Source organism: Zootoca vivipara, chromosome 2 (genome assembly GCF_963506605.1).
Source record: "Zootoca vivipara chromosome 2, rZooViv1.1, whole genome shotgun sequence".
NCBI classification, from domain to species: domain Eukaryota; kingdom Metazoa; phylum Chordata; class Lepidosauria; order Squamata; family Lacertidae; genus Zootoca; species Zootoca vivipara.
This window is the reverse complement of record NC_083277.1, coordinates 31,708,265-31,720,315: the sequence shown is the minus strand read 5'-3', so window position 1 is coordinate 31,720,315 and position 12,051 is coordinate 31,708,265.

Below are 12,051 nucleotides of genomic sequence, written 5' to 3'. Positions count from 1 at the left end.
CCACATGACCTGGAAGCTGTATGCCGGCTCCCTCAGCCAATAACGCGAGATGAGTGCCGCAACCCCAGAGTCGGCCACGACTGGACCTAATGGTCAGGGTTCCCTTTCCCTTTACTATACCTGTATTTTTTTGGGGGGGTGTAACCACAAACACACATTCAGAAACACTGTTGTTCCATACCTTTCCCTGGAGGTGGGTTGTTTTACAGTTGATTTTCTGAACAGTGCACCACAGAAGAAGGCGAACCTCCAAGCAGGAGGGAGGGTGTCCGGAATCTGTGCTCTTTGGAGTGGTTTCTGCAGGGTTCGGAAGGATCAGTAGAGCTCTGAAATGCTCTTGCTGGAGAACCACTGTTGCATGATACTTCAGTTCCCAAGTGGTGCGAGATTCCAGAGGAGCCAGGTGTTTACCCAGGGTTCATGCTTCCTTTGGAATGAGGTACAACAAGGACTGTAGTGTCTTTATGATATATGGTTTATTTACACAAATATACATCCTGAGCTAATAATGAAGGGGTTCACAGCATGAACACCCCAAGAGGGTCTTGCTTCTTCCATAGCCACAGCCTTGGATTCCAACAGAAATCAGGCATGGCTCTGTCTCTCTGGCTTCCCAGCCTGCTTCCCAGCTTGCTTCCAGCTTCCAGCTTCTAGCTCACATAACTCCACTCTCAACTCTGCCCTTTGTCTTTCTAACTACCAGACAGTTGAGGGAAGGGGGGGGGCATTCCACTGTAACACAGAGACAATTCCTTTGTTACCTTAACAACCCATACTTAAAGTATTCTTGCCATTTGGAAGGAATGCTCTTGCCATTTAGAAGTTGTGGGGGTGACAGGTAAACATACTTATTCATTTTCTATTGAAAGCCATGATTGCTCATTGTCAGAGACATGGACTAGGCTAGGTGGCCTTTGGAATCATTTAGCAAGAAAATTCTTACAAACCTCCTCCTCCTCCTTGCAGGTTTGCAAGAAAATTTGGGGATTCTTGAGGCATAGGACAGCAAGCTATCGGAATAAAGGCTGGTGCTTTTTTAAAAAAAACAAATGATATAAGCAGTGCAATTCTATGCATGTCAACTCAGAAGTAAGACCCACAATTGAGGTTATTATATCCATTCTAAGTGTACATAGGACTGCAACCTAAAGCTTCTGAATGCTCAGAAACGTTGCTTTCAAAATCAAGTCAAACTAGCAAACTAAAGAAGAAACCTCACCCCTCTTTGCCAGGTCAAACCCAGTCTCTGCTATCGGGGAAAGAAAGAACAATGAAAATTGACAGCTGGATGGATTAAAGCCTTTGAGTTCTATCCATATTTGTGGGGATTTGATGTTTCGAAGCAGTATTCCATAAATAAATAAAGCTTATGTCATTGGTGGTCCACCCCACTGAGTATGGAGACTAAGACTGAAGCAAAGATGTATTTTTATTTTAAAAAAGCAAAGACCTGACTGAGTAGTCAATATGAATAAATGAACGCAAACTTGAAATTACGTTATCTGGTCATACACTACAGCTTCCCATTCCTGACCTCACTCAGTGCTGAGAGTGGAGGGAACTCACAGAGCAGACAATATGAATAATGCAAAAGGTTTGAGGATGAAAATAACGATTAACACAAAACCCCTGAAAATTGTATGGTGGCATTAAAAAAGAAAAGAAAAGCCGGAAAACAATTGGGTATACCAGTGACGATTTCTGGGGATTCTTTAATAATTGATTCTACAATTAATTGAAAACGATTTTAATTTTGCCTAAAGCAGCCATTCCCCTGCACTATTTCATCGTTTCCTCTCCACGGTCGCCGTTGTCATTGTTTTGAATGCACTGACACTTTGGAAACATTGCCAAAACAGCAGGAAAGTAATGAAAAATATATATAGTGCTGAGATCTTCTAGGCTTTTCAAATAGCTCTTTTAAAAGATCTTGCAAATCATCTCGAGAGAATATTCCCAACTGGCTCGCTTATGCACGCTACGTTAAACTCTGCAGCAACCTGCTGTGTCGCAACAGTCATGACCCCAAACCCTTGAACAGTTTGATTGGACGTGGGTTCAGTGTCAGTTCTTAAGAAATCTGAACAGGGAAACAGATTTTCTTCAAAAAAGAAAAAAAGACGACCCAGCAGGATTATCATCCTTCTGCAGTTTCGGAATGGAACATAATGTGATAATTTAATTGTATATTTAAATGCAATTGGAGTATCACATATGTTGATCTCAGAACCAATATGCCCATGACATTCAATCTAATCTGACAAAAGCAACTAATTGATACAAGAAAGAACAGATTTCCTAGCTTAGAAGAAAAAGTGGCCACTAACCCAATCAGAGGTTTGGCATCCCCTCAAGTTCATTCAGGGGCGTAGCCAGGATCAAAATTAGGGGGGGGGCAAGGGGCAGGGCAAGGGGCGGGAGGGGAGGGGCCACAGCAGAAATGTGGGCGGGAGCACGTGGCCTGCGCCTCCCAGGTCTTCCGAGGAGGCGGCCCCAGGCTCCTGCTCCCGGCACGAAGCTCCAGAGTCGCGCAGGGAACGCGGGCCTGTGGCTGCGTCCTCCGCGCCTCCCAGGTCTTCGGAGGAGGCGGCCCCAGGCTCCCGCTCTCGGCGCGAAGCTCCAGAGTCGCGCCGGGAACGCGAACCTGTGGCTGCGTCCTCCGCGCCTCCCAGGTCTTCGGAGGAGGCGGCCCCAGGCTCCCGCTCCCGGCGCGAAGCTCCAGAGTCACGCCGGGAACGCGAGCCTGTGGCTGCCTCCTCCGCGCCTCCCAGGTCTTCAGAGGAGGCGGCCCCAGGCTCGCATTGGGAGCGGGAGCCTGGGGCCGCCTCCTCCGAAGACCTGGGAGGCGCAGAGGACGCAGCCACAGGCTCGCGTTCCCGGCGCGACTCTGGAGCTTCGCTCCGGGAGCGGGAGCCTGGGGCAGCCACACTGCTGCGCCCCTCAGCCTTTGCTTCTAGGGGGGGCAATTGCCCCCTCCTGCCCCCCTGCCTACCCCCATGAGTTCATTCCATCTTGTTCAAAAGGATTCCCCATTCCCATTAGGATTCTTTCATTGGAACCAGACACTCCCTATCTTTAGGGCAGCCCTGCCATGATGCAGGATGAGGTAGCCTCAGACAGGTAGGGACAACTGAGGTGTGTTTTAAAGGCCAGACTCTGTGCTGCATGACTTGCATAGCACCTCTTAAGCAAGCCTTCTGCCCACAGGTAGAGTGACAGGTGCTGCCCTGGTGCCAGTGTTGGAATATGATTCATCTGTCAGTCCAGTCGGCTCCACCTCACACAATTTTTTTTTTTTAGTGTGAACACACAACTAGGGCTTGGTTGGCACCATTTTGTTGCTGTGCTGGTGTTGGGGGGAAATGTGTCTTGATTGTTTTTTCCATTCTCCTTTAAATGCCTTCCAACTCTGCATGAGATATAGGCCTCTTGACCAAGTTTTCTGTTCCTTGGGCCGTATAAAACGTGGTGTCATGGAGACATACATTTCATTTATAGACTTACATGCAGATTAGAAGCAGAACTGGATCTCACATTGCCTTTCCCTTGTTACATTTAGTGTGTTCTTCTTTTTCTTTGGTGATGACTTGTAGCTGAGTAAGATCGTCTTCGATGAACACGGTCTTAACGGTGTTTCCATGACTGTGGAGGCCAATTCTGGATCCACACATCCTTCCACAGTGGAGACGTAGGTTTCTGGGTGGGATTTGCCAAACAGGCCTTCCTCTCAGTTTGTTTCTCCCTTTCGTCCTGAGTTCGTGTTTCTTCAAAGTCCATGATTCCTTTGGTAGATGCCATTCTCCAATTGGAGTGCTTGCAGCCCAGTATTTTCCAGTTGTCAGTGTTTATACTACTTTTTTTTATTTGCCTTGAGAGCATCTTTAAACCTCTTTTGTTGTCCACCGGCATTACACTTTCCATTCTTAAGTTGGGAATAGAGGAGTTGCTTTGGAAGACGGTAATCAGGCAGGCATCTGAACCACATGACCAGTCCAACAAAGTTGATGCTGAAGAATCATTGCTTCTACATTGGTGATATTTCCTTCTTCCAGTACACTGGCATTAGTTTGCCTGTCTTCCCGAGAGATGTGTACAATTTTTCAATGACACCGTTGATGGAATCCTTTGAGGAGTTGGATATGGCATTTATAAGTGGTCCATGTTTCACAAGAATATGGAAAAGTTGGTAGTACAATAGCTTTGTAAACAAGCATTTCGGTTTCCCTACGACTGTCCTGCTCCTCAGACACTTTGTATTTCAAGCAGGTGTGCATTCCCAATAGTAGTTCCTTTTGCAATAAATAAATAAATAAATAAATATTGGAGGTTTTCTGAAAGCTTTCTGCACTTCTTAGTGAGTGCTGATCTTATGCTACTTGAGGTACCTGTTAGGACCATTCATTTGCTGATGAAGAATCACTATCGAAACAGTTTGTCATCCGGAAAAACTGTACTACATTTTCGAATCATCCATCATTGCATGGGTACAGGACTGTGTCTGCTGAAAGGCTTGTTTGCCTCTTTCAATACCGATGGACTATATTGTATAATTTTGTTCATGCATCAGTGTTATTTTCTGTGATTCTATTACATAGAAAGGCTTGTTTGGCCTCAATGATATTGATTGACTACCTTCTCTAATTGTGTTCATACAATAGTGATTTATTTTATTATTTGTATCTCCATCATATGTTCTCTGTTTAAGAATTGTGAAACAATACAAGATTAGATAGATAGATAGATAGATAGATGATAGATAGATAGATGATAGATAGATAGATAGACAGATAGATAGATAGATAGATGATAGATGATAGATATAGATAGATAGACCATTATTAGCTACGTGAAATCTCTATGTGGGACAAGAAGCTACAGTTAGAACTGGATATGGAACAACTGAGTGGTTCAAAATTGGGAAAGGAGTACGACAAGGTTGTATATTGTCTCCCTGCTTATTTAACTTATATGCAGAATTCATCATGCGAAAGGCTGGACTAGATGAATCCCAAGCCGGAATTAAGATTGCCGGAAGAAATATCAACAACCTCAGATATGCAGATGACACAACCTTGATGGCAGAAAGCGAGGAGGAATTAAAGAACCTTTTAATGAGGGTGAAAGAGGAGAGCGCAAAATATGGTCTGAAGCTCAACATCAAAAAAAAACCAAGGTCATGGCCACTGGTCCCATCACCTCCTGGCAAATAGAAGGGGAAGAAATGGAGGCAGTGAGAGATTTCACCTTCTTGGGCTCCTTGATCACTGCAGATGGTGACAGCAGTCACGAAATTAAAAGACGCCTGCTTCTTGGGAGAAAAGCAATGACAAACCTAGACAGCATCTTAAAAAGCAGAGACATCACCTTGCCGACAAAGGTCTGTATAGTTAAAGCTATGGTTTTCCCAATAGTGATGTATGGAAGTGAGAGCTGGACCATAAAGAAGGCTGATCGCCGAAGAATTGATGCTTTTGAATTGTGGTGCTGGAGGAGACTCTTGAGAGTCCCATGGACTGCAAGAAGATCAAACCTATCCATTCTTAAGGAAATCAGCCCTGAGGGCTCACTGGAAGGACAGATCGTGAAGCTGAGGCTCCAATACTTTGGCCACCTCATGAGAAGAGAAGAATCCTTGGAAAAGACCCTGATGTTGGGAAAGATTGAGGTCACTAGGAGAAGGGGACGTCAGAGGACAAGATGGTTGGACAGTGTTCTCGAAGCTACGAACATGAGTTTGACCAAACTGCGGGAGGCAGTGCAAGACAGGAGTGCCTGGCGTGCTATGGTCCATGGGGTCACGAAGAGTCGGACACGACTAAACGACTAAACAACAACAACATTAGCCACGTGTTGCCTGTTATTGCTTAAAGTTTGTCTGTTTTTGCAACACGGGAGATTTCCATTGTTACCTATCATTGCACCATGTTCAGATACTCCAAGCAAAAATGATTATTACAAGTTATTACCCACCCTTCACCCCAAGGTTCCAAGGTGGGTTACAACAACTAACACATTATGGTTGGGTGGCCTTCCAAGTCACATATCTATGCAACCACGTTAAATTCTGAGTGACCTGCAATCTAGAGTGAAATCTATTCATTTCTAATTTATGTAATGATGTCTTTGTTGAAAGATTTGGTAATGTTATTTCTGTGGTGTTGTTACATATACTAGGTCATGGATTTTAAAGGTACATCTATTTTTATATTTCAGCTGGTTACTTGACTTCACTAAAATTCACCCAGTAGGTGCTGTAAAGTAATCAGTATATCTATGTGAGTTGGAGGGAGGGAGGGAAGGAGAGTTTCCTCCAAATAACAAACATAATAAAAATCCCTAGCATCTCTGGCAAACAGAACAAAAAGAAACTTGGGAAACATATGCTTTGAAATTGACTTAATATACTGTAACAGATAAAACTTTTATGTCTGCAGAGGATGGTTGCTAACCTGAAATACTGCAATATAACATTATACCTAGGCTGCACTAGACACCTCTACAACTTCTCAAAGATATGTGAGGGCCTTGTGGCATTTGCCAGACAACATGTCAAACAGAAATAGGAGATTATATATGCATGCTCATTGCTTTCTCTTGGACAGAACGTGTTTCAGGACCCTGCATGAGATTTCAGAAAGCTTTAATCCTATAAACCGTCAGAAATGTCTGCACATAGAAATGTTTCTTATTTAGCTTAATAAGTTTTAATTGATTGACTCTCTTGCTTTTTGCTTGACTAATTAACCAATTAAAAATGAGCATGCCAGTATCACAGTGCAGAAGATATTTGAGGCTAGTTAATGATGATAACAGCTTCTCTGAACAAATACCAGAGACAAATAATTCATTGTCTGAAGACTCATTTTAAGTGCAGCTGAATGAAAAGATTATGTTGTTTTCAACTGTGCCATCATTATTCCAATTCAAGTTTACATTTTAGATCTTACATTAGTAAACTAATCAATTAGTTATACCGGGGGAATTACAAATGCTTTCTTTTCTACTTAACACTATCATATATTTTGAGAAAGCTGGCCATTGCTAAGAGCTTTTTCACCATTCAAACATTTTTAAATGAATTCCTCTGTAGTTCTGATGCAATACAGCAGCAAAGTATCAATTGCAGAGTTGGAGGAGGCCTTGTAGATATCTGGACGATGTTCTGATCGATGCAGAAACCAATGCTACATACTTGCAAATGGATGTAAGAAAAGAAAAGAAAATGTAAATATAGAGAAACTGGGACAAATGTCAACGTCACACAGAGGGGGGGGGAAATGTAGATATTTGGACTTCAGTATTTAAATTTTCATTTTTTAAAATCTGTTCTCCACATTACACGGGACCCAAGACTTTTGGTTAGTGTTATCAACAAGCTCAAATGACTGCTGGCATTTATAGGTTCAAAAAGAAAAGTGGCTATTGCTTTGCAGTCACAGTATGTTGTAGTCCTGCTTGCCATTTTCCTCCTCCTACAGTCAGTCTAACCTAATCAGCCTATAAAAAATATTCTTTTTGACTGCATCATACTGCATCATACTGCACATGGGGGCTTCTACCTTGCCCTCTACCAGGAACCTTGTGTTCTTTCTCCCTCACTCTTTTCGTTGAGATGCAGGCAAAGTGGTCCTGAGCCAGTCTCAGAAATAACTTTAACGCCCGCTGCACCAGTGGGCTATCTACCTGGAGCCTGGACGCTCTGTTCAGGCTCCGTTTAGAAATCGGGGGGTGCGATCCCCCTCTACGTAGTGACACATGTGTCATTACGTAGTGATGATGCGCGCCCCCGGGGGGGCATGGCAATTTGCCACCCCGGGTGTCACGGCGGCTCGCTACGCCCCTGCTTTGGGACTTTTGGGTGGTGGTGTGCTTAAAGCTAATTTTACTGCCTTTGTGTATGCCATCAAATGCCAACAGTGCCCTTCAGCTCTCTATATTGGACAAACAGGCCAAATCCTACGCCAAAGGATAAATGGACATAAATCTGACATCAGGAACCAGAAGACAGAGAAACCAGTAGGAGAACACTTCAATCTCCCAGGACATTCTATACAAGATCTCAAAGCAGCTGTTTTATTACAGAAAAATTTCAGAAACAGACAAGAAAGAGAACTTGCTGAATTGGGACTCATTACCAAGCTTAAAACCATGGAGCCACCTGGGATGAACAGAGATATCGGATTCTTATCTCATTATGCATGATCTAGCTTTCTTTTGTGCCTCATTATGCATGATCTAGCTTTCTTTTGTGCCTTGCTCCCCCCCCCCCGCAGGACCAATTGCAGTAATCAGCAGTCATTATCAGTCATCAACAGGTTCACCTCTCCTATCAGCCCATCACCCATTCCCACCCCCACCCCACCCCCTGAATATAAATAAGGGTCTGGTTGATTCCGTTTCAGTGTATCTGACGAAGTGTGCATGCACTCGAAAGCTCATACCAAAATAAAAACTTAGTTGGTCTTTAAGGTGCTACTGAAGGAATTTTTTTATTTTGCTTCGACTCAGACCAACACGGCTACCTACCTGTAACTTTACTGCCTCTGTTATTTTAGGAAATGATGGAAGACCTTCAGTTGCCTATTAAAATAAATAAATAAAGCATGGGCTGACTATATGGACATCTGACTATAAGATTGGCCAGCCTGTTAGAACTCCAATAGGCTGGAACTGCAGGCAGTCTAGAACCATCCCATCATACTGACAGCTGATTAATTGGAAAGGCTCTTACAAAGGCAGACGATTCTCAGGCCAGCAATTTTATGTTCATGTTATTTAGGACTTCTTGTACATACAATGCTTGGTTGAATGAACTCCTCCGGGGGAAGTATTAAATGTGTTGTAGAAAGATAATGCCCATGGCACACTCCCACTGGCTATCAGCCAGGGATTCAAATATTAATCTCTTGGGTGTGCAGCAGTTCTCTGTGAGCTGAATATTAATGGTCTCCTCTATAATACAAAAGCTAATGAACACTATTCCTTCAGATAAGGATGCATGCCTAACATATTTTGTATGCTATCTATCATAGGAACATTTTGTCAATATACAATGATGCTGAGCATGTCTGCTTCAAAAACACCCGGTTATTTATAGTAAGAATTAATCAATAACATTTCCACCCATGTAGATCAATTTGCCCTATGGAGGTGGGCAGTTGGTAAGCATTACCTGCCTCTTCCCTGGAACACAGCATTAAATGTTGTAAAGGTGCTACACACAGTAACAATCAGGATAAAAATGAAGCTCTGTTTCTCCACTGAGACATAGCAACATACGTAAACTAAAATATAATGAGCACAATTCAGAGAAAGCAAGGCCTGTCTAATGCCCACTGAGATCAACAAAGCTTGTATACACCCATTGACCGTATGAATCCCAATCCACGTCTACCTAGCTGTGCATAAAATCTGCTAGCCCCACAGGGGCTGGATGAGCACCACAGTGCGCATGCTGATGCACAGTGTAATCATAGCCATCAAAAATAAGGGATCAGCAGTGGCGCGGCACCGGAAGTCGCTTCTACGCATGTCCTATTGGAGGAAAAAGAAGCATAGGTACCTCATTCTCATCTGCAAGTCACTTAACTAGTGATTAGTCCTATTTTGAGGTGGGGAGCACTGCTGCATGATCATCTCTTTGGCTGGAAAAGCAAGAAGGCTGCAGGTGTGAATGAGAAGCCTTGGCCAACTTGTCTCATCTCATCTTCTATTTCTCATCTGTAAAATGGTAATAACATCAATGTTCCTGACACGGTTGCTGTTAGAATGGACGAGATTAAGGTGTCAAGTATGGATTATATTGGAAGTGTTATAGAAATAGGTAAATAAGTAGTGAGCTGTATTTTATGGATTGTTTCTGATGTGACTAATGCATAATAAATCTATCCCGCTGCAAAAAATAATTTCCATTTCCGTCCTGAATTTCCTGCATAGAAAAAAGGTGAGGTTTGAGCCTGCTAAATTTCCAAAAACCCAACACCTCTAACCTTGGTAAATTCATGCTACATTTGGCAAAAAAAAAAAACAACAGGAAATTCTGCTTTCTTTTCTGACACATCATAGTTAATTTGATATATGTATTGTGAATGCATCTTTCTGTCTCGTGATCCCCAGAAGTCTGATCCTATGGAAGGGGCTTTTGTAGCTTGCCCCTTTCTCCTTGATTCAGAAAGATGTCATTCATTTGGGTCCTCGTTATATTTCTCCCCTGTGGATATTCACATTGAGAATGGATGCTGTTGACTATGTGATCTAGTTTCTTTCCGCTTCTGATGTGCTCCTTTTGTGATATACACTTCACCTTTATCTAGGAGGAACAGTCATATTGATGCTACCATTTCTGTACTGGGGTAGATGGATGTAGCTGTTTGATGCTGGCACATTTAGAATTGCTGAAAAGTAAATGATTGACATGGCTCGAATCTTGTTTCCATATGAGGGTTTTGGAATGTCGCTGCCTATCAAATCCATTTTTACTGCCAGTAGTAGCATACAAGTGAGCCGTTTTACTCCCAGAACCCATCAGTCTCTCTCTCCCTCTCCCTTTCTCTCCTGTATATACTTAAAACATAGCAAAGGAAATAGGGATGTCCTCCAAGAAAAGAAATGATGTTGTGACACAACAGAGAAATCATCGTCCGGAGAATAATGTTTAGTATCGTAGATAGAACTGCAGCTGAATAATGGAGATATGACTCTTGGGAAGTATAGGTGCTGATGATGTTTGTTCTCCAACCCGCTGCACAAAGGATAACGAAAGTGATGTATGCAATGCACATTTATTATCCTATAAATAAATATTGGTTGCTAACACCCTAATCATCCAGCCCAGAATGGTTAGTACTTCAAGGTGTCCTGCAACAGCAATGCACAGGGATGGTGCAGATAGATGGATTGACACTCCTAGGTGCCCGTGCATACTCAGGAAACAGAAATGGGGGTTGATCAGAGGGGAAGCAGACATACTGGTTCATTAAGGTGTGTGTGGGGGGGGGTGGAATCCAAAATCCACTGCTAGGCATTACCTTTCTTAGGACCAAGCAAAATATCAGAACAGAAGAAGAGCCTGCTGTACTGGGTCAAGGGCCCATCTCATCCATCATCCTGTTCTCACAGTGGTCAACCAGATGCATGTGGGAAACCCACAAGCAGGATTTGAGCAAAGGAACACACACACACCCCACTGCAATTTCCAGTAACTAGAATTCAGGAGGATTGCAGTGTCAAAAATGTCACAAAATAGTGAGTAACCTTTCAAGTTCTCCAAAACTATTCATCAGACTGGATGCTAAACAAAGTACAGGGGTGGGGGACCATGAAATCATAGGGGCTGCCAACTCTAAGGAGATGGCATGAGTCCAGTCCCCGGCTTGATCACACAGTAAGTGTAGTTAATTAAAAAGGATGACTTATTGTCGAAACAAACAGATAGCTCCGGATGGCCTCCAGCATCATCAATCAAGATGACCCTTCTGAAGAATTCTTCCGGTTTTTACAGAATATATTGAACTTTCGCACTTTGCATCTCACTGTGTTTCCGGTCTAACAGCCCTCCCCTTAGCTGACTCTTAGGAGGGATTGAATCAGCTCCAATCTCTTCCCATTCTGACAGACTACTTCCTTCTCTGTTCACGCCTGTTTGAACTTCCTGAGAGCTTTGGCTGGGTTCCCGCCTGCTCTCAGTCATTCCCTTATTAACCAGCATTCCAAGGGGCAGGGGAGTTGGCACTAGCTGATGTTCATCCTGCATGCCAGCTAACCCTCTCTGTTCCTGGCTGCTTCCTTCAGTTGGCTGCAAACCTCGTTCTTGACACCAGGTCCCTTCAGCATCCCCAATAAAATATTTGGTGGGACCTGTCCTTTGGAGCTAGAGAACAACATCTGCACCAAACCTGCACGTAAGTGGAGGGGGTCTCTCTCCCTCTCCTTCATTGGTGGGTAGGGCAAAAGGGGCAGTGGTGGAAAGAGAGGGCTGTGTATAAAAGGATGGAGGAACTGCCACAGAAGTCCAGTGCCTTCCCAGCTGCCACTGCGCTCAGCTCTGCCCCT